The 23,493-nt window shown below is 51.3% G+C and overlaps 1 long non-coding RNA gene across 1 annotated transcript; it reads left to right on the forward strand.

Moving 5' to 3' along the window:
* The first annotated feature begins 11,903 nt into the window (after nt 1–11,903).
* LOC109502952 lies at nt 11,904–23,106 on the forward strand. The gene is made up of 2 exons (XR_002161884.2): nt 11,904–12,119; nt 22,236–23,106. It is a non-coding gene; the product is annotated as an uncharacterized LOC109502952 (long non-coding RNA).
* The last annotated feature ends 387 nt before the right edge of the window (nt 23,107–23,493 follow it).

Raw genomic sequence — 23,493 nt, forward strand, 5'->3', positions numbered from 1 at the left:
GGGGGTGGGGAGAAAGGCTTTTTTTTTTTTTTTTTTTCAACGTTTACTTATTTTGGAGACAGAGAGAGACAGCGTGAACGGGGGAGGGTCAGAGAGAGGGAGACACAGAATCCGAAACAGGCTCCAGGCTCTGAGCTGTCAGCACAGAGCCCGACGCAGGGCTCGAACTCACGGGCTGCGAGATCATGACCTGAGCTGAAGTTGGCCACTTAACCAACTGAGCCACCCAGGCGCCCCGAGAAAGGCTTTTTTTTAATGGGATTCCTTCAGTTTCCCTGTCTCACATTGAAACAAACAGTAATCATGGCCAGAAAAGAAACATAACCGGTGAGGATGTTCTTGCTTTGAATTACATAGATACAATCATGCCAGTAAAATTAAATAATAGAAATAAAGTAAATATTGCAGTACAGAAAATAAGCACACTTACTTTTTTTTCCAATGGTTCTAAAATCTACATCGTGGTTTAAACTTTGATCTTTTGGTTACAGCCTGCTAGAATGTTTATTTTTTACCTTATTTTTCCCCCGCTTTTATTGAGGCTCAATTGACATATAACATGGGATCAGTTTAAGCCGTACAACCTAATGACTTGGTCTATGTGTATGTTGCAAACTGATTATAGCAGTTAAGTTAACATCTATCACCTCTCGTAGTTACAGACTTTTTTCTTGTGATGAGAACTCTTAAGAACTTTTAAGATCTCCTCTCTTAGCAGTAGGTATCTGTGCCCGGCTGATATAACATTTTAGGTAAATAATTGGCCAGTAACCAATATGTGGGTTTTAATAAAACTGAAACGTTTACAAAAGGCGCAGTTCGGGCAGCTACTAAATCATACCATTTTTGTAAATTTTACTTTCTTGATTTACTCTTTAGATTTTTTGTAAACCTTTTTAATGTTTATTCAGTTTTTGAGAGACAGAGAGAGACAGAGCGTGAGCAGGGGAGGTGCAGAGAGAGAGGGAGACGCAGAATCTGAAGCAGGCTCCAGGCTCCGAGCCATCAGCACAGAGCCCGACGCAGGGCTCGAATTCACAAACTGCGGGGCGCCTGGGTGGCGCAGTCGGTTAAGCGTTCGACTTCAGCCAGGTCACGATCTCGCGGTCCGTGAGTTCGAGCCCCGCGTCGGGCTCTGGGCTGATGGCTCAGAGCCTGGAGCCTGTTTCCGATTCTGTGTCTCCCTCTCTCTCTGCCCCTCCCCCGTTCATGCTCTGTCTCTCTCTGTCCCAAAAAAAAAAAAAAAAAAATTCACAAACTGCGAGATCATGACCTGAGCCGAAGGTGGACGCTCAACCGACTGAGCCACCCGGGCTCCCCTCACTCTTTAGTTTTGAAATGAGCAATGACAAGAGAATATACTTCGTTTTCCAGATGTTCAAATCTAACACACAGCTGCATACCTGGACCCTGGGTCTTCTGGTCACCCATCAGTTTGCTTCGGGTCTCTGGCTAAAGGTGGGCCATGCGGGACCAGCATCAGGGAGCGGAACCGCGGGTTCTCGGGATCACCTTCCTGTGCAGTCCAACGGTACTAAGGCAGGAGTGATCACAGATGGGCAGCGTGAAGCCGTCTCTCTGTGACAGAGACAGTGACAGCCACGGGTTGTCTGTAACTTACACCCAAGACAGATTCGGGTTCGCGTGGGAGCTGTGTCCTCACGGACACTGTTTGGATTTGCCCGCACATGGAGACGATAAAAGCCAGACTGCCTTTTAGTGGGTTCTATTATTCTTTTCAAAGTAGTTCAGACAATGCCATCCCCTCTCCTTATTGTCTGCTCCGGACAGACCTTCCCATGGTTGCGGAACACAGTTCCTGCTTAGTACAAATAGGGGAACAAACACGACCCCACCCCAGGATCTGGTAACAGAGAAGGAATGTCAGCTGGCCACAGGGACAGGCCGGGTGAGGACCCCAAGGGGGTCCTGCGGGACCAGCTGAGAGGGGGCCTTGGCTTCCAGAGGATGGAAAGCAAATGTGAGCCAGCGGGATGGGACAGCGGAGTTTATTGGAGATATCGATATTATAGGGAGAGATGCAGACAGAGCTTTCTAGAGACTCAGAAAGGAAAGGAGTATGAGTCTCATCTTAGTTTGGAGTCTGGGGGCTTGTATGAGTCTCATCTTAGTTTGGAGTCTGGGGGCTTGTATCAATGGTGATCTGCCACACGTGTCCCCTCAGGCATCCAGGAACCGGTTAGAACAAAGACGGGGGCCCAGGTGTTAGTCCTTGGAGCCAGAGGGTTTTGGTGTTGAGCTGTCTCTCTGGGGTTCTGGAACACTCATATGCTGGCCTCCTCTGGTCCCTCCTTAGATGTTCCCTATTCTAGAGAAATCATGAACTCCCCGTCCCTCACAACGAGGACGTCCGCTATTGGCTGAGGCTTATGCAGTGTGGGGGTGAGGGTCCTCGCAAGAACAGAAACAGGACAAGGAGCAAAAAGTAGATGTTTATGGAGTCCTTCAGCTGCTCTGTCTCACAAGGAGTCCTGCTTTTTCCAAATACTGATCTGAAAAAACTCTTCCGGAATCTCCCAGGCACAGAACCTTCCAAGGCCACAGCCTCACCACGGTTAACCTATATTCCAGGCTCCTGACATCCCAGGAGTGTGGGCACGCGCGTCCCTGGTGCACAGGGTGTCAGCGAAGGCTTGAGGTCTCCTGGGAGTGAGCCCTCCACGGCCGTGCAGAGAGGCCTCACCAGGTGTCCGAAGGGTTCTGCTCCTCCCTCCCCAAAACCCCAGGCCGGGCATCCTCGCCTCCCTGCTGAAAGCGCGTTCACACCTCCACAAAGTCATTCTGATTCCCCCAAATCCTCAGATGAAGAATTAGGCTAATAACTAGTAATCATTAGTTGCATATTGAATTTCTTTGGGACTTACAGCTAAACATAACTGGAGTAAATTCTCTAAAATGGGGAATAAACAGACCAGACTGAACATTTGTTTTAGTGAATTAAAGTTATTTAAGACTGACACTGGAGGGGCGCCTGGGTGGCTCGGTCGGTCGAGCGTCCGACTTCAGCTCAGGTCATGATCTCGCGGTTTGTGGGTTCGAGCCCCACGTCAGGCTCTGTGCTGACAGCTTAGAGCCTGAAGCCTGCTTTGGATTCTGCGTCTCCCTCTCTCTCTGTCCCTCCCCCTCCTACCCCTCCCCCTGCTCTCTCAAATATAAATAACATTAAAAAAATTTTTTTGGAAAATGTGAAATACCTCAAATGTATTATCTTACAGTTCTGGAGGTCAGAAGTGTGCACATGGGTCTCTTTGGGCTCAAATCCAGATGTCAGCAGAGCTCTGCTCCTACTGGAGGCTCCGGGGCAGAATCTGTCCTTGCCTTTGCTGGGTTGAGAGGCTGCTGGCTGGGCTTGACTCCAGGCCCTGCCTTCCGTCTGCAGGTGCCTCCGTTACTACGTCTCTGACTCTTACATCCTGCTTCCCTCTTCCAAAATCCCTTATGATTGCATTGGACCCATTCAGATAGTCCAGAAAAATCTTCCCATCTCAAGATCCATCTCAAGATTCTCAAAGTCCTAAAAATAAAGAAAGGCAATTCAAGATTAGGTCTCAAGGATTAGGATGTGGGGGGGGGGGGGTGGGGAGAGGAAGGGGGCTGTTATTCTGCCTGTTACAGGGCCTTCTTGCCATTTAAAAAAAAATTTTAATGTTTATTTTTGAGAGACAGAGACAGAGACAGAGAGCACCAGTGGGGGAGGGACAGAGAGAGAAAGGGAGACACAGAATCCCAAGCAGGCTCCAGGCTCTGAGCTGTCAGTACAGAGCCCAACGCGGGGCTTGAACTCACAGACCATGAGATCATGACCTGAGCTGAAGTCAGATGTTTAACCAAGTGAGCCCCCCAGGTGCCTGCCTTCTTGCCATTTTTGAAAAATAATTTTAAAAATTAGCTCTGGTCGGGGCACCTGGGTGGCTCAGTTGGTTGAGCGTCCAACTCTTGATCTCAGGATCTCGGGGTCATGGGTTCAAGCCCCACATTGGGCTCTATGCTGGGCATGGAGACTAAGTAAAAAAATAATAATAAAATAAAATAAGATAAAATAAGATAAAATAAAATAAGATATAAAATAAAATATAAAATAAAATAAAATATAAAATAAAATGAAATAAAAAATAAAATAAAATAAAATAAAATATAAAATAAAATGAAATAAAATATAAAATAAAATAAAATATAAAATAAGATAAAATATAAAATAAAATATAAAATAAAATAGAATAAATAAAATAAAATATAAAATGAAATAAAATATAAAATAAAATAAAAAATAAAATAAAATATAAAATGAAATAAAATATAAAATAAAATAAAAATAAAATAAAATATAAAATAAAATATAAAATAAAATCTCAAATAAAATAAAATCTCAAATAAAATAAAATCTCAAATAAAATCTCAAATAAAATCTCAAATAAAATCTCAAATAAAATATAAAATAAAATAAAATATAAAATATAAAATAATATAATATATAAAATAAAATAAAATATAAAATATAATATAATATAATATAATATAAAATAATATAAAATAAAATATAAAATAAAATAAAATAAAATGTAAAATAAAATAAGCCCTGATCTGTTCACTTCTCTGTCTCTTAAATTCCAACAATTTGCCCCAGTTTATGTTCAGCTTAAGTCCCAAAGAAATTCAACATGTAACAAATAATTACTAATTAGGCTAATTTATCACTTGGGACTCGGCTGTACTTGTTCATTGAACTGAGAGGTGGCGGTACATTCGTTTGTCATTTTGATTTAGGCTGTGTGTGGGTCTTCAAAAACAATCGAGACAGTTTGCAAACTTCAGATAGAACGAATGCACTTCAGACCGAAGCAAGACTCAGAGAGATGAGCAGGTGTCACCAGGCAGGGTCACAGAGCGCCCGCGGACACAGCCAGGGTGGTCTGGCTGGTGGTCTGGTGCGTCTGGGGTAGACGTGAGCCCCTCTGCTTCCTGGTCACGGGATCTGACCGTCCCAAGTACACGGCTTTGCCAGGCCTGGCCTCCAGGGAGTGTCTCTGTACGTCCAGGTTCCGGCCAGGTTCTGAGACCCAGGCTCCCCTCTGGGGTGCCCTCAGGCCTCCACACCTGGACCTCGAAACCTGTCTCTAGATAATCCCGCCTTGTCTGGTCCCCTGTCCTCCCTGCTGTCCCCAAAGCAAATGCCCTTTCCTTTCCTCAAGCCTCCCCCCAAGGCCCCTCCTGCTTCTTCCCCAGTGGCCCCAGCCTCCCTCCACCCCCCCAAGCCCTCATCCAGCCCTAAGTGAACATCCCTCATCAGCGGTGCCTCTCGGCCTGGGCGGAACCTCGCCCTGGGGCCCGCACCTGCCCCCCTGCTCGTTAGTGGAGGCCCTCTGTTCCCCCAAAGCCCCCAGGCAGGGTCAGAGGTCAGGGGTGTGGGAGATCATCATCGGTATTCTCGGGGATACACGCAGACCCTCCTCTCTGAGCCCCCACCTTAGTGCCCCCGCCCCCCCCCCAGAAGCTTATCCTGAAGGCGCAAATGCAGAGAGTCCACTGCGGCAGGAGCCACCCCCGTGCCACTCCTGTACAGGGGACCCCCCCCCCCCGGCTCCCTGCCGTCCCACCAGCCACAGGCCCGCCCTGCCCCCGCCCTGGCCACTCTCACCATCACCCTTCCGCCAGGACACCCCCCCACCCCCCCACCCCCCCTCCCCCCTGTGCAGCCTCCCTGTGCTTCATCAGGTCACCCGGCGGCTCACACCGCAGCCCGGCGCCCACGGGACCAGCCCGCTCCCGCCGCGACACCGCGACGCCGCAGGAATTCGCAGGAGCGCAGCCATCCCGGGTCTCCGCCCCTGCGCAATTCACACCCACGTGTCCCGCTGTTCCACACCGGTTCTCCCGTCCCGGATGCCACATCCGTTTCTCTCTGAGGCCCCTGCCTCCACCCTCGCAGAGGAAATCGCGTGATGGAGTTTCACGTCCCTGCAGCCTGGAGTCTCGGGCCCTTGGACCGCATCACGTGGCACTGCAGTTCTTTCTTTTTTCTTCTTGGATGTTTATTTATTTTTTTTCCAGAGACAGAGAGAGAGAGAGAGAGAGAGAGAGGAAAGGGCAGAGACAGAGAATCCCCCGCAGGCTCCGCCCCTGTCAGCGCAGAGCCCGACGTGGGACTCGAACCCACACGCGGTGAGATCATGAGCGGAAACCAAGAGTGGGACGCTTCACCGGCTGAGCCCCCCCAGGCGCCCCTGTAATTACTTCTCTGACTGATCTTCCCCCAGAGCCACGAACGCCAGGCAGGCAAGGACAGTCCCCTCTCTACTCCTGCCCGGCGCCCGGTGGGACCGAACACATCTCGTGGATGAGGCTCCAGCTGCCAGCATGCCCACCGCGCGTCCTGTTTTGCTCAGCTGTCACCTTCCTTGGAAAGAGACAGTGAGACATACCCGCTTTGTGTTGTCCCTGCATTCGTGCAAACACATTTCTAGACCACCTACCACGTGTCAGGCCCTGCACCCGGTCCTGGGGACCCTGAAATGACTCGGATGCCCTCAAACCTGGAGCACAGCCTCGTTAGGGGGTGGTGTCCTATTTATGGCAAGGTTTTAAATTCAACTCGAATAGAAGCTTCCCATGATCCGGAAAAATGTCAGTTTGGGGGCATCGATGGTCAGTCCTGGGGGCCTTGCCGTAGCTCACAGTGAACCCAGAGAAGGGCTCTTGAATGTCTCCAAAGAGGTCACCGTCCTCTTGAGCCTCCCTGGCCAGTCAAGCACGCAGGCTCGGCGGAATCATCACAGGGGCCTCGCGGGTCCCTTCAACACCTGCATGGGAGATGCCTGGCCCCCACTGGTCACAGCCTAGAGAGAAAGGCTGAGAAATAATAGGAGAAATCCATGGGGGGTGGCCCATCCCATCCCAAGGAACCTTTGCTCTTCGCCATCCCGGGGCGGCCTCCTGGAGAGACCGTGAGAGAACCATGCACAGCGGCCCGTCTAACAGGCCTTGTGCGTCTGGCCGAAGAGTCAGCCTTCCCACCTTAGCAACTGAGAATTTCCAGGGGCACGGCTCCCAGTGGAGAGAGAGCCCTGGCGTCCCGGGACGGGCAGTGCCTGTTGACATTTATCCTCAGGGAACACGGAGAGGCCGCCATAGCTGGATGGAGCTCACTCTCAGCCAGAAAGGCAGAGCGGTAATGAACCCTAGATCTAGAGGAACCAGGGGCAAGATCCCAGGTCACTGCTTACAGTTCATTGTTTCCGTCCCTTAGTCCTTATATTATCAGAGTCTCACAGGCCCACAATTTGAAAATTCCAGGCGTTCTACAAGTCCTGTTAGAAATAACACGGTCCCCTTCCCCGTCTCCCCATTTCCTATTTCCCAGGGACAGCCGCCTTCACCAGCATCGGGCAGTTTTTTGGTTTCTGCCTCCACGTCTGAAATCACACTGTGCCCTTGGGATCTGTCAACCCCAGGGGTCAGCTAGGGACTCTTCTCGGTGGTTGAGGGCTCGGGTGTCTCTTGAGCCTCTGACCACACAGCATGCCTATGCCACGTCCTGTCCTCTTACCTCCCCAGTTGGGTGACACGGTCACTTCTGTGAGATCAGTAGCCAATATCTGCATTAATAGAAGTTTGCAAATGCAGTTCCGAGCTGTGATGGTGAGTTTTGTGCCAACTTGACCAGACCCCAGTACCCAGTTATCTAATCGAACACTAACATAGGTGTTGCTTCGAAGTTAAACATCATCTGCGATCACTTGCCTTTGAGTAAAGGAGATCACTATCAGGGGTGTGGGTGGGCCTCATCTAATCAGGTGAAAGGCCTTAAGAACACGACTGAGGTGAACCTGAGGTGGAAGATGTTCTGCCTCCAGACCACAGCAGCAGCTCCTGCCTGAGTTTCCAGCAGGTGCCTTACGGGTTTTCGACTCACCAACCCCACAACCCACTTAAAGCCGATTCCTTTAAGCAAATAAAGAAATAAATAAGTTCATGTGTCCTATAAGCTGTATCTCTGCAGGGCCTTGACTCCGACGATGCTAAGCCTATAGCATACGGTGCTGACGCTTTCTTTTCCACATCATTCTGTTTTTCCTGGAGTTATTGATCGTTGGTGTTTGCTTGCCTGGCTTGTGACGTAGTTAACACTCATTTACCCCCAACTCCCTGAGCTGCTTCGCTGTCCTGCCTCCCCCTCCTTTGGTGCCTCCGTGCAAAACCTCAACTTGCCTCTTCCAGACTATTCCCTGGGCCCCACGGGGCTGGCCTCCTGGGACCCCCCCCTCCAAGCCCAGGGGCATCCACATGGCCTCCCTCTCCTGGGGACCCCCTTCCTGGGTTCGTACCTTCTCTTGCCTGCTTTCCTTCCTCAGTTCAACAGAATACAACTTCATGGTGCCCTGACGAAAGGGGACCAGAAAATAATTTTCCTGAAGTCTTCAATGTCTGAAAATGTCTGCTTCTGTCCTCAGCCTGGCGGGTGGGGGAATTCTAAGCCGGAAACTGCTTTTCCTCTGGGTTTCGAGGGTGTCCCTCTGTTGTCCTCTAGCTCCCAGCGCTCCCCTGGTCAGTCCCGAAGCGTTGTGGTTTTGGGTCACCCGCGAGAAAGCTGTCGCCCTCTCCCTCAACGCCTACGGGGCTCTTTTTGCCCATGCCGTGCTAAAAGTCATCACGCTGTGACTTAGGGGGGCTGCCTGTGTCCACCCCGCTGGGCACTGGCTGCTCCCTTCATGGGGAAGTCAGATCCCCTGGTTCCAGAACTGGTTGCTCTCCTCTAACCCCCTTCCGGTGTCCCCCGTGGAATTCGCGTTATTTGGACAATTTGGACATTGGTCCCCTCGGGCAGGTTCTGTAATATGCTCATCTATCTTTCCTGTTGATTTCAGCTCTTTTAGTTCTGCTTTGGTTTCGAGGAATTGTTTTCAACTTCCGTTTCAAAACTGTTGTCACGTGTTGACTTTCTACCCTCTCTGTCTCTTTTCTTCTTTAATTTTTTTTTTTTAATGTTTATTTATTTTCGAGGCTGAGAGAGACAGAGCGCGGGCTGGGAAGGAACAGAGCAAGGAGGAGACCCAGAATCCGAAGCAGGCTCCAGGCTCCGAGCTGTCAGCACAGAGCCCGACACAGGGGCTCGAACTCACGAACCTGAGATCATGGCCTGAGCCGAAGTTGGATGCTTCACCGACGGAGCCACCCAGGCGCCCCGGATTCCCCATGCTTTTTGGCTGGGTCCATTGCAAGCTTCACCTGTGCTCTTCAGCATTCATATCTGTTTGTTCTTGTCTTCTTGTTCCATTTGCCCTTCGAGACTCAGGAGTAAGGTCCAGAACAAACAACCGAAGCAGCGACCTTCCCTGTTGTCTCAGTGGGGTTTCAGAAGGGAACCGGGGTTGAACGCACATGCTCAGTTCCTGGGCTCTTACAGGACACTTCCTCACATGCTTTCTTGTGCCTTTAGTGGCCAGCGTCCTGAAGCTTCCACCTGGAGGCTGGCTTTGGTAAGGATGCTCTTCCTGCAGGAGAGCAGTTCAGGTTAGGAAGGAAGTCCAGGCGTGAGGAATTCTCCTTCCCCGGGGACGCCTGCAGGGCTCGGTGTCCAGAACGAACATCCAGCACCTTTACTGCCCCCTCCTCAGCTGTGGGTGTGCCTCCCCGGGAAATGGGTGCCTTCGACCTCACCCCTCAAAGTGAGCTTCCTCCTCGTAATGAAGGCGCCTCTCTGGCTCCGGGATGCGGGGGACTGTGAGCATGGGAAGCAGGGACGGTCTGGACGCTGGCTTGGTCCCCGTGCTGTGGCCCGGCAGGCACGGCCCATTCCCACAGGGTGCTCGTCTGGGCCTCTGGTTGGGGGTTGACACTGAGCACCGAGCATTCCGGGTCAGGGAGTACGAAGGTGGCTCGCGAAAGCATCGTGCCTGGCGTCGGCTTGACTTCACCGTCACGTTCGTGGAAGTATGACTCCAAGCGTGCAATCTGTGCCTTAGAAAATAATTTGTTTCCTTTCACGTCATGGGCTGGAGAGAGCTCGGTGGCCTTAAATTCACCACTGGCCTGATGGCAGCCACCAACGGCTTGCCCCGTGGTATCTTCTGCCGTCACCTGACGTAGGCAGATAGCGAAGCCAGGGGTCTATAGGACACCAATTTCATAATTTGCATTTGAAGAGCTGCAGGGAATTCTTCAAAACCAGCATGTAACTGACATGAGATAAAACTCACCTGTTTTAAGGGTACAGCCCAATACGTTTTGAGACAAAACTGTACGGTCGCGAAACCACAGCTACGTGCCAGACACAGGCTCTGTTTCCATCCCCGGAAAGTTCCCTCGTGTCTCTCTTGGGGGGTGTGGTCTCCCTGTACCCCCACCTCCCATCCTCTACCCTCAGGCGACCACTGACTCCTCTCCAACTCTGTAGCTTCCCTTTTCTAGATAAAGAGATCATCACGTAATCATACAGTCTAGCTTCTTTCGCTTAGCGGAACATTGCCGTGTATCAGAAATGTGTTCCTGTTTTATCCGTGGGGAGCGTTCCATTGCCATGGACATACCACAATGTGTTTTTCTTGCATCCGTTGATTGACATTTGAGCTATTTCCAATTTCCGGCTACGATGACTAAAACTGCCACAAACATCTGATACGTTTCTCTGCGTGTTCGTGTGTCCTTTCTCCTGCACGAATACCTAGGAGCGGAATGGCTGGTCACGCGATAAGTGTCACGCGTCAGACGGAATTGCATGACTGTGCCAGGGGTCTAGACGACGCACTGTCCACCTTTAAACTAATTAAAATTAAATACAAGTTAAAAGTCAGTTCCTCAGTGGCAGTAGCTACGTGGCAAGCGCTCGACAGCCACCCGTGACCAGTGGCTGCCACACGGGAGAGCGATTCAGAATGTTTCCACCATCCCGGGAAACACCGCTGGACAGCACGGGCTTGGAACTGAAAACCTTGAGTTTCAGAATAGAAAGCGTTTCATTGTTTTGGACAAAAGACGTTTTAGAGGCAGTGGGTAGTCTTTCTCACCGTTGTTTACATAAACAGTAACACCCTTGCCAAATCTCCTTACAAGTAGAGCATTCCCATCTTGTACGCATTTTGCAGAACTCGTGTTTGGGGCCGCCCAAGGACCAGGGAGTCCAACAGCCTGAAGAAGTTATTGTTCGTGTTGGAGCAGCCGCCCACGGGGACCCCCTGCCCTCCCAGCCTTGGTAAATTCCTATCAACAGCTGCAAGACCCCAGCGAGCCTACAGGATGGAGAGGGGGCTCTGCTCATAGCTGGGAGAATGTCAGAGGCTCCATGACAGGTCGTGTAATAAGCGATTGGAATCACAGTCTCAGAAGCGAGCTTTATACAGTGCTTCTCAGATGGCTCCTTGTTCATCGTGCTTTTAAACAACGGCACGACGCCCAACGGATAGAGCGCAGGTCAACGGTCAACATCGACAGTCTGCGTTTCAAGTTCCGGCATCCTTGAAGACCTTTGGATTTAACACATAGAATTCTTTTCCTGACCACAGCCCAAATAGGTTTGTTTCACCTTGGCTTTTCCATTGAGGTTCTGACTTCCCGGCAGCTGGGGCTCATGGTGGGGAATCTGGACTCAGGACAATCAGGGGCATTGACTGTGGGCATGGCTGGGTCCCTTGTGTGTGGTCTTTCTCAGAGAAGGGAAGTCCCATCACATAAGAAGGGGGTTTTGTTACCTCTGGGGCAATGTTGCATTTTGTGAAAGAAAGTATTTTAACCGCCAGTTTGAACAAAGCTGGCGAAACAATAGCCCTTCTTGTGGTCTTTGCCATTAATCTTCTTCTATGTAGGGGGAGAATCCGATGCCTCGATGACGTCATCGCTTGGCCAGGAACAGAACCAATGGGACCAAAGGGCTGCATTGTTTTCCTGACACAGTGGTTCAAGATGAAGCTGTGCTTGCTTTTTCTTTTCTAGAGAGAAAAGGGAACATCTGCATCTGACCACCAAAAAACATGGCTGGAGTCTTCACATTGGGAGAATTTGCCGGAATGTCTTTGTGGAAGAGATTCAACATTTCCAAAGAGGGTCCCCCATCCGTCATCTGCTCTCTTTTCATCCCCAGATAAAAAGAGCTCATTTTCTTTTTAATGGTAAGTCGGGTGGCATCTTTCTTCCCCCTTCACGGTATTGTTCCTTTCACTCTCCACCTTCGGGGGGCAAAGACGTTTAGGGCAATAAAGCAATAACGTTATCTTCTGAAAGGTGGTCGGTATTAGCAAGGAGAAAAGGTGTCGTTTACAGACGCTTTGTGTGAAGTAGCTGAATGGCATAACAAGCCTGTTCTCAGGGAAACACAAAGGCTGGGCACTGCCCTTCCAGCATATTCTGAGAAATCGAAATCTCCATGGCGTTGTGAGGAAGGCTCCCTGGGGACAGGGGAGGAAAAGAGCAAACAGATGGGAGGGAGGGGCAGAGGGGCACTAGACCTGACAGAGAGGGGACTCCCGGACGCCTATCGAAATCTAACTTCGTGTCCACCCAAAGCTGCCAGGATGGCGAAATGCAGGTCACAAAATGGCGCGCGAGTGTGACCGCTGATGCTCTGTTTTACGTGCCCTTGCTGAGATCGCCGGCCACACCAGCGAGGTACCACGACTGACTTGCACTGCGGAAATGACCCCAAGTTTCCACTCCTTTCCAGAGTCACGCCTTTCGCAGCGTGACTTTGCACCCTCGCAATGAAACCCCAACAACAGTTGGCACTGTCTTGTGCGTGAGCTGTGGCTGCTGACGAAGCAGGACCCTGCAATGAGTTCTCCCCCACCCCCACCCCCCAGGCTGGCACAAGGGGCTCGAGGCGTCCCAACCAAACTTCCTCTGGATTGCCTTCTCTCAGCTCCCAACTCAGAAGCCAGCACTCAGCACTCACGGACAAGCCCCCCGTGAGAGTGGGCAGTCTCTGACCCTCATGTCACATAGCCAGTCACCTGTCAACTGGGTTGCCTAAGAGTTTACCGTAAGAACGAGATCTATTTACTGAAGCAAATGCAGACTAAACTCCCCTCACTTAGAGAAAAAAGCTGTTCACGTATCTGTGTACCGCCTTTTAACACGGCATTGCACGCACGCGTGCACACACACACACACACACACACAGCTTTCGTAAAGGGGTTCTTGTGACTCAGATGTGTGCTTATTGCTTTCCTAAAATGACAAGATGTCATACGTCCATGGCAGACCATTCAAATAACAACTTAACGATTCTTCTTAAACTTTTTAAAGCCGAGTATGAAAGTCCTCTATCCCCGTAACTGCCGATGACCAGCTTGTGAATTTCTTTCAGATCCGTTATCATAACATTATCTCTTTGTCAGTTTGGTTTATATCCTGTGTTCTAAAACAATGCTTTGTTTTACTTAAAAAATTTTTTTAACATTTATTTATCTATTTTGACAGAGACAGTGAGCACGGGCTGGGGAGGGGCAGAGAGAAGGAGAGACAGAAAGAGAATCCCAAGCAGGCTCTGTGCTGCCAGGGCTCGAACCCACGAACCGTGAGACCGTGACCTGAGCCGAGGTCGAGAGCCACGAGGTGCCCCAAATAATGCTTTGTTTTTCAGCGACGTCCGTTACTTTATCCAATTCTTCTGCCGAGGCTCTTGTTTCAATATTATTGGTTTTTGTTGTTTATTGGTTTTAATTTCCAAGAACTGTTTGTCTGACTGATTGTTTTCATAGCAGCCTGTTCCTGTTTAATGAATGTAGTATTGATTCCCAAAACGCTCTGAGGATATTAATGAGGATTCTAATGGGCTTCTCTTTCTTTTCTCTCCACCATCTTTTAAAATAGATCACGGGGCACCCGGGTGACTCAGTCGGTTAAGTGTCTGACTTTGGCTCAGGTCACGATCTCACAGTCCGTGAGTTCGAGCCCCGCGTCGGGCTCTGTGCCGACAGCTCGGAGCCTGGAGCCTGCTTCCGATTCTGTGTCTCCCTCTCTCTCTGCCCCTGCCCTGCTCATGCTCTATCTCTCTCTGCCTCAAAATAAATAAAAACATTTAAAAAATTAAAAAATAATATATATCACAAAAATAACCGATAGATTAGAAAATTCAGATAAGCAACCAGTATGCGCTTTACAGCCTAACTCTCTCCCCGTGAATTATCATTGTTAGATTTTGTTTTCTGTTTCTCGCCTTCTCATATTAACCGTGTTTCCCTATAAGTCATTTGCTGAACTTGCCACTTTCTGGCACTTGGCTCTCCTTCAGTGTCTTAGGATCCTCGTCTGTGGGTTTGTGCTGGTTAATGAAAATCTGGGTTCATCAGCAGTGATGGCTGTTGTGAGCATCTTTCACAACGATGAAGGTCACTGTCTTAATTCTCTTGTCATGAGTATTCACGGACTGCAGCGTTTGGCGCTCTGTCTTGGGGTGGGCTTGTCCTTGCCTGTAAGGCGAGTATTGGCCAACAGGGAGATTCTCCATAGTTGGCTTGGATGGGGAAGGGACTAGAGGACTGGAGATTCTCTTGGGGGAAGAAAGAGAGATACTGTTTACCCTGGGAGCAGAGTATGTTGCGAGTATGGGAATTGCTTGGAGGCCGTCTTAAAGCAGTTTACTGGGCCCCTCCTGCTGGGTTACCGATTCAGAGGGTTTGGGGTAGAGCCTGAGAACTGGCATTTCTAACACATTCCCCGTGGTCGTTGCTGCTGTTGGTCCAAGGATGGCACTTTAAGAAACCCTGTAAGGGGATCTGACGGCCGAGATTCCCGGCTGTTTACCCCTCCATGCTGACGTGGGGGCCGGAAGCCACTCCGGACGGGACCTCCCTCCTCCACAACCTTGATGTTCTCCTGAGGACCACAGACCTGCGGCAAACCCACCCGCTCAGGGGTCTGGGGGTCTTCTGGAGCCTCCCCCCAACTCCCAGCCCCCGCCTGCTCCCTGAGTTCCGGAGGCTCCCGAAAAAGTCTATGCAGGCTTCCTGCAGCCTCTCTTGGGCTGTGAACTCTTCCCGTTCTGACCAAGCTTGTCCGGTCCCATCGACTGTGTATCATTCATTGATTTTCAAGAACCCCTCATCTGTTGTTTTTTTCTCTTCTCTGTTTTCCAGCTTTGCCAGAACTCCTCCTCCTCCTTTTCTTCCTACTTCTTAACGTTTAATGTGGCCATTTCTCAACATACATGGAAGTTGAGAAAATAAAATGAGTAAACCCCTGCTAATACACGCATACATACATACATGACCCACTACTAAATTTTAAATGTTTCTGTTATTTAAATACTTCTTGTTGTTGGGGCACCTGGGTGGCTCAGTCCGTTAAGCTTCCAACTCTTGGTTTCGGCTCAGTTCATGATCTTATGGTTTGTGAGTTCGAGCCCCGCATCAGGCTCTATGCTGACAACACAGAGCTTGGTTGGGATTCTCTCTTCCTCCCCGCCCCCCGCACCCCTCTCTCTGCCCCTCCCCTGCTCTCTCCCTCTCTTTCTCCCTCTCTCTTTCTCTCAAAATAATACATCAACTTAAAAAATTTTTAATATTTCTTGTTGTTTCAATGAGATCTGGGAAGGCAGATACATAACGCAGGCATTCGATCTGCCCTCTAGAGTTGGCGGTCTCCTGTCATCTTAAATAAAGCCCCATCCAGGCTGGTTTACAACACAACATGCCCAGCAGTCTAGTCCTTCCGGTTATACGTTGCTTTCTGGAAAAGTCTTGCTCGTGTCACATATTCCACTTCACTTCATGAATCCATCTACGAATAAGCCAAACGGGGACCAAACGGATGTAACAGGATATGATCTGCATTGTAAACGCCACAAGCCTTCAAATCTTGAAGACAGAAGACAGGCTATGGATATGATTATCTGCCTCATAGGAGGGTAAGGTTTTGTTCATTTATGGCTGAAACTTTACCCTGGGTTCCATCCATGCTTCTACTCTGTACAGTCTCGCTACTTTTCTCCATCTGCCTGACCGTGGCCAGCCTTGGCCATGTTTGGATAAGTTTCTAGACGCCAGTGACGTACATAGGTGGAGATCAGCTATGTTGACTTAGTTAACACTCTTCTGTATATGTGAGAAACGCGTGTGGACGTGGGGAATAGGGATCTAGAATGCTCTGCCCCTCCCTGGCCAACACTAGCGTCTTCCAAGCATACAGCAGCGTCACCAGGCGGAGCTGAGCACCTGCTGTGGACAGCGGAAACACAAAATGTCCCTCTGACCGCCTCTGGCCAATTTGTCTCTTCCAGCCGGTAGGCTGTGCCAGTGCCCTATTCTTTTTAATTAAATTTTTTTTTGTTGTTTTTAGAGAAAGAGAGAGGGAGAGCAAGAGTGAGGGAGAAGGGCAGAGAGAGAGAGAGAGAGAGAGAGAGAATCTTAAGCTGGCTCCATGATCAGCACAGAGCCCAATGTGGAGCTCGATCCCACGACCCTGGGATTGTGACCTGAGCCCAAATCAAGAGGGGGACACTCAACCCACTGAGCCATCCATGTGTCCCATGCCAGTGCCCTATGCTTTTAAAAATTGCAGGTTAATGTTTCTGCGGGGGAAACGGGTTTTAAACAAGAGAGCTCGGCGGGGAGTGGATGAGTCTTCACCCGTGTCGCTTATCTGTGGGTTTGCCCACCGTCAGCATCAGAGACCAGGATCTGCGCCTAAAAACGAGGGTCGCGGGGGTGGAGCCCCAGGTGCTGCCTGACCCCTCCCTGGGCCAGGCACATGGGAGAACCTGCCAAATGAGTCACTGGACCCCGGTTATAGTTTCTTGCTCTTTACTGCTTTTGCAGATGATAAAAACACACGCACAACTCAAAAAATGTGTTCGATAGACAGTATCCGAGAGACATGAAAGGCGGTCTCTCCAGCCTTACATCCCCAAGGCAGCCACTGTTAGCCGTTTGGTAGTTTTCATCCCAGAACCTTCTGTGCCCATAAACCTGCTCTGTCACTCCCTTGTACCTTTTCCTTCTCTTGCCTATATTAAAAACATATGATAGACATTTCCCCAAGTTGAGAGTTAAATTCTACCACGTGCGTCCCACAATTGCTGACTCGTCCTTTGTATGATACACTGATCCTAGCGGAGGACCCCTTAGGTTGTAGCCGTAAGCATCCGTGCGAGCGTATCTCTACCAGGAGTGGCGGCTCAAAGAACAGCTAAATCTTGGGGCGCCTGGGTGGCTCAGTCGGTTAAGCGTCCGACTTCAGCTCAGGTCACGATCTCGCGGTTCATGAGTTCGAGCCCCGCGTCGGGCTCTGGGCTGACGGCTCAGAGCCTGGAGCCTGCTTCCGATTCTGTGTCTCCCTCTCTCTCTGCCCCTCCCCCGTTCATGCTCTGTCTCTCTCTGTCCCCAAAATAAATAAACGTTAAAAAAAAAAAATTTAAAGAACAACAAAATCTTCAGACCAGGGAGTCAAGACCCAATGCCCCCCAGCTCCTGCCCCCTTAAACCTTAGCACTTGAGGTGCGCCCCTTCCTGAGGCCACGCTGAGACCCCCCTGGCTGGCCCAGGGACTCACCGCTCCGAGAGTGCCTGCTGGTTCCTGCACTTGGGCCTTGCTCTGCGTTTCTGCCCTGACGTGTTCTTTAAAAGTCAGGATTCGAAGTCGGGTGCCAACCGACCTCGAAACCCCCTCCTGTCTCATTCTCGAGGATTGCTACTGTCGCTGCTTTCTTCCCAGTCTGGTGTGTGCCCGTGAGCGGCCGAAAATAGTCCTCGGCTCAGCCCGCAGGCTCGCTGCGGGACCCAGCCCTCACTCGGAGAGCCCTTCCCCGGGGCCCAGGCAGGCAAGACCCACGTCGCCTCTTTGGCCCGTTTCTGCCATCCTAGGTCCCCCCTGCCGGGTGGAGCGTCCTCCAGACTGAGCTCGCTGCTGACGGAGGGCTTAGAATGCTGGAGAGAAAGAACTCGCCCTGGATGCTCCCAGGGCGCCGTGACGCGGGCCCAGTCTCTGTGCCCGGTGACCACTTCTCCACCGCAGCCAGGGAGCGCGGGCACTGGAGGTGGCCCAGCGAGCACGGGCAATGCAAGACACAAGCCCAGTGCCAGCCGTCTGTTTCAAAAGGCGTCCTCCAGCCAGAGGAAGGAGTGTGTGCTTACGTGTGCACGTGTGTGTGTGCACACGTGCGTGCGCGCGTGTGTTTTCTGTTCCGCATCCTTCCCCTACCTGGGCATATCATCCCGACCACGGTTTCATGTCCCTTACGCCGTGGGGACGACAAACAGTGGTGAGCCGGTAACCGTGAACCCACCAGCTGCCCGGAGGAAAAGCCCCGATGAGCATCCGCTGCCTTCCAGGGTATAAACACTCCCACCGCGGCCACTTTGCAAGCTATCACCGTGACATCATTAAATTCGGAGTTGGGAAGAAATGCAAAGTAACCCCCCCCATTATATATATATATCGGATTTCTGCCACACAGACACAACAGACATCAATAGCCTCAAAAGCACCGGCGTTAGTCGAAGAGGAAGTGGCGAGTTTTGAATGCTTATTGCTTCTTTTTAAATACAGCTCATTTCTAAGTTTATATGCTTTGATTTTGAATAGCAGCTGCATTTAATAACTGGCTCAAAACATTCGTCTGACTGCAGCAATTTGCTCCTAGAAACTCGTCCAAGCCGCCGAAAACTTGGTCCACCGCTGAGTGGCTCTCAGAGGGAAGCAAACCCCTGAGATTCAGCGTTCCCTTAAACATTGACGTGAATCAGTTTCCCTCTTCGCTGCACGGGCGTGGGGGCTGAGTGGCACATTCTGTCTCAGCCGTGATGCTGGACACCCAAATCTCAGCTCTCCACCCTTCCCAACTGGACTTCTGATTCTTTTTGAGAGAAGAGGGGCAACTTCTAGAAGGTTCTGAAAAGAATGATTCCGGGGAAGTACTTGTTCTGAGTGCCTCTCACAGAGGTCAAGCTGGGCCTTAATTCTAGCATACAAATCTGCACATATTCCTTGTTTCTGAATGTCTAGAGTATCTGAGCAGACAGGTATTTGTCCGAGCCTCCACGAAAGGAAACTAAGACCCTTCCTTGGTCACCCCAACTCCCGGGGACACGCTTACCTGAGACCAGGACAGAGACCTCGCCGCCAGAGAGCAGCCGGAGAAGATTCCAAATGCGTTTTCGGAAGCTTTTCTTACGTAAACTTCCCATTCTGACTTCCAAAAAAAGAGCCAGACGATCTCTTTCCACGAATTAGGAATCCAAATCCAACGTGTGGATTAAATCCAATACACCAACGTAAATCTTCAAGTTGGCACAATGCATGAATTCATCAACAATAACTCTAGAAGTCAACGGCAGTGCGTGTGATACAGCCCTCCTGGGCTTGGCCTCCCGGTGGTTGGGCGTAGAAGCTGAATTCTCCCCAAACCGGCCTCTGTCTTTTGCTCCAGAACGTGCGTCTCGCTCGCTGGCTCTTCTCACTCCGGGCCCGCTGCGTCCCAGTCCCTCCGATGTTGTTTGGGATCCTTTCCGGCACAACCCTCCAAGGACCAGCTATCTACTGGGGTGGGGGCACAAGGGAGGAAGCAAGTGCATTATTCCCTGATCCCCGAAACATACGCGCACATACACCAATGCACACACATATATACGCAGGCACACACAAGCACGGACATTCACAAAGACGCCTATACAAACACACGCACGCAGACAGACAAGACCAAATACACACACGTGCACACGCTCGCACACAGAGCTCATAATCTGTCTTCCAGGGAACCTTTCAGACACCTAATTTCTCGCCTTAGCCCCGCCTACTTTTATTCTCCCCAATATTGGTCAGCTTAACCAGCGAGGGCTTCCTGTAGTGATCTTCCCAATTCCACGCGAAGACATTTCCACGCGTAGCTGGAAAGGTTTCTGGTTTGGGGAAACATCACGCTGAGGATTGTACGTCCAATTAGGACGTGGGGGAGGGGGCAGTTTCCACACCACCAAGCAGGGTTCAGACACCAGTTGGTTGTCCTACAGTTCGACGCAGTTCGGACACTCTGTACCCGGGGACAGCGTCACATCCCACAGGTTTAGGGCTCGGTCCCCCTGGACTGCCCTCCACTTCAGACTCCAGTCGTAAGCCCAGCTTGTCACCTGTGCTTCTGACTGGCTACAGAGTGGAGGTCCCAACAGCTCCATTCTTCGGTTCCATTAATTGACCAGACTGGCGTTCAGAACTCAGAGAAACATTGGATTTATCAGGTCACCAGTTGATTATAAAAGGGTATAATCCAGGAATAGCCAGAATGGAGGGCATGAACAGGACAAGGTGTGGGGAAGGGACACGAAGCTTCCATGTCCCCTGAGACCCCCCACCCTTCCCACATCTCCACGTGTTCGCCAACACAGCAGGGGCCCAAACCCTGTCTGTTTGGGGTTTTATAGAGGCTTTATTACATAGGTACCACTGATGAAACCATTGGCCATCCACGATTCATCCAACCTCCCCTCTTGTGGGAGTGGGTGGGACGGAAGCTTCCAGCCCTGTAGTCACACTGTCGGTTCTCCAGCTAACGAGCCCCCATCCTCAGGGGCTTTCCAGAAGTCACCTCAGTAACCTACCAAAGGACACCTTTGTGACTCTTATCACTTAGGAGACTCCAAGGGTTTTAGGAGCTTTGAGCCAGAACCAAGTAGGGATAAAATAGATACTTCTGGGGGCGCCTGGGTGGCGCAGTCGGTTAAGTGTCCGACTTCAGCCAGGTCACGATCTCGCGGTCCGTGAGTTCGAGCCCCGTGTCGGGCTCTGGGCTGATGGCTCGGAGCCTGGAGCCTGTTTCCGATTCTGTGTCTCCCTCTCTCTCTGCCCCTCTCTGTCTCTCTCTGTCCCAAAAATAAATAAAACACGTTGAAAAAAAATTAAAAAAAAAATAGATACTTCTGACCACAAATCACAGCATCACAGCCCAGGTTAAGTGGCAGCCGGCTGGGCGTGCAACACGGGAGAGCTCCTGTCATTCCTCTTCCTCGGTCGCGTCTCGATTCGCAGAGGTGATGGAGGGATCACGGGAAGGGGGAGGCGGGGGGAGCTCCACGTGGAAGGGGAACACGCACCTGCAGGCTGGCATTGAGCCTGAGTGTCAGCATGGAAGCACCTAGAACAGAGAAGATGGGACAGCCGTGGCAGGGACACGTGAGTGGCCAGGGCACGGCTCATGTGCCTCCTGGTGGCATCCATGAAGTCTATTCAACGTCACAAGCATAAACAACAGCTTCCCTGAGAAAGAACAAGACTGGTATTTTCTTTTTTTCTTTTTTTTTTTTTTTACATTTATTCATTTATGAAAGACAGAGAGAGACAGAGCACAAGCAGGGGTGGGGCGGAGAGAGAGGGGGACACAGAATCCGAAGCAGCTCCAGGCTCTGAGCTGTCAGCGCAGAGCCCGACGCGGGGCTCGAACTCACGAACCGCGGGATCATGACCTGAGCTGAAGGCGGACGCCCAACTGATTGAGCCACCCAGGCGCCCCGGGACTGGTATTTTCCAATTAATTACTTCAAAGTCAAATCACATCATGCTTCAAATTCCCAGAAAGGTCACTTCTCAGGCCTTCACCCCACGTCGCCGCCGATCTCCAGTCTTCCTTGTGCTGTGCGTTGAGCCACGCACCTGTCCACGTGATTTATGATTCAAGGCTCCGGCCTTTTTATTACTTGGCATTTTCTGAGCACCTGCTGTAGGTCAGGGGCCTTGCACGTTGACCTCTTTCCTACACAACCATTCCCAGTCGGTGAGTACTGGTATCACCCTGATAGCCCGGGCCTCAGAGGCTCGGACCGGCCAGCAGACGTCACGGGGCCCCTTGCACTGCCCCCTACGCTGCCCACGAGCCAGAGAGCTCTGTCCCCTCAGGCCCACCACCTCTGGGCCCCGCGAGGCTGCCTGTGCATCAACCTGGGGCTCTGGTTCAGAGGGTTAGTGACTGGGGCAGCCAGCAGGGTGTTAGAGGGGGAGAAGTTGGGGTGTTTATCTCCCCAGAGCCCTCCCTGTGGGTCCCTTCAGGTTGACCGTCGCTGCTCTTCTCAGGGAAGTCGTCTTTACCCGTGCTCCTTCTTCCAAGTCCTGGCAGCCGCTCCCCGCGCCGGTCCTGGGGCCTGGAGATGCTGTGATGAGCCCCCGGGTACGGCTCTGGGCCTTGTTCTTTCCCTGCACTGGGCCCAGACCTTTGTAAATGTCTCCTCCGTTGCCACTAATAAGTTCCCGTAAGTTCCACCTCCACAGCAGACCTGGATTCTTGTCTGTTTTCCCTGTCTCTGCAGACATCACCTCGCTCATCCGGACCACAGGGATGGCCTCCTGAACGCCTCCTGCTTCCGCGCCCCTCTCTCCTCCCTAGCGCAGTCTACGAGCATCTGGAGGGATATTTTATAAACCTAGGTAAGATCACATCACTGCCGCACTGAAAATTTGTCAATACCTTTGCGGCCCGCTCTTGCCCTCACTCACCTCACTTTTTCCGGACCCCATTCCCACCTCCGCCCTCCTCATTGATATCCCCATGCCTGGAATGATCTTCCCCTCATGTCTGCACTCGCTGGGTTGTTTAGTCTGGGTTATCCAGGGCTGAGCACGGTTCCCAGCGCAGTGGAAAACCAGAGAGGGCGCTTCGCGATGGGGCAGCTGCAGAGTCACCTTGCAAAGGGTGAGAATACCAAGAGGAACGAGGGACAGTGGCCCTTGGCGGACCCCCCCCATGGGGTGGACAATGGTGGAAACCAGGGCGATCCAAGAAAGTGGGGCTCATGATCTCCCCAGAAGCAGAAGGACCTTCCGAGTCCTGAATTCGTTCCGGACTGGCCATCTGTGCCTCCTGGGTCCCCACGAGAGAAGGTTGGACTGTTGCTCCTGAACAAGAAGCTCCTGGCCCGTGGGGAAGATTCTGTCCGTGTCGTGTCCCCGTTCGAGGTCACTGGAGGGGTCTGATCAGCGAAGGCTTGTATCACCATCCCTTGTACGTGTCATGTGACCCTTTGTCCTCCTGTCCTGAGCTTGCTGTCCGGGTCTCTCGGCCTCCCGTCTCGGGGCAGCGATTGACGGCTGGAGGAGGAAGTCCAGATTCCTGCTGAGTGTCGGAGGAAGGCAACCCGAGATCCGGAATGAGTCACAAAATAAAAATATCTGCACGGGCAATGCAGACGCACGGTACCCAAGCTGAAAAAGTGCAGGAGTGCCTTAAAAACGCTACTGTGGCCAGAAGTGACGGCCAGAAGCAGCTTCTGACCACACGCTGCCGTGTCTAAGAATGCACTGCGGAATCCGAGCCGCAGGCTTCCAGGGCGGTGAGGGGCTGGAGGGGCACCCACGGTGGGGCCAGAGGCTGGGGGTGGGGCCAGAGGGGTCTCAGCAGCCGGAGGGTCCCCTGCACTTGCTTGCTCTAAAATTACCCTCAAGCACAGGCATAAATCATCGGTGTTTTCTCCTCCCCGCCCTGTGGTCACTAGATGTCACTGCAGGAAAAAATCTTCCCCGGGAAACTGATGCAAGGGCCAGAGATATTAATGTTTGGAGCCTACGGAA

Source organism: Felis catus, chromosome C1 (assembly GCF_018350175.1).
Source record: "Felis catus isolate Fca126 chromosome C1, F.catus_Fca126_mat1.0, whole genome shotgun sequence".
Lineage (NCBI taxonomy): Eukaryota > Metazoa > Chordata > Mammalia > Carnivora > Felidae > Felis > Felis catus.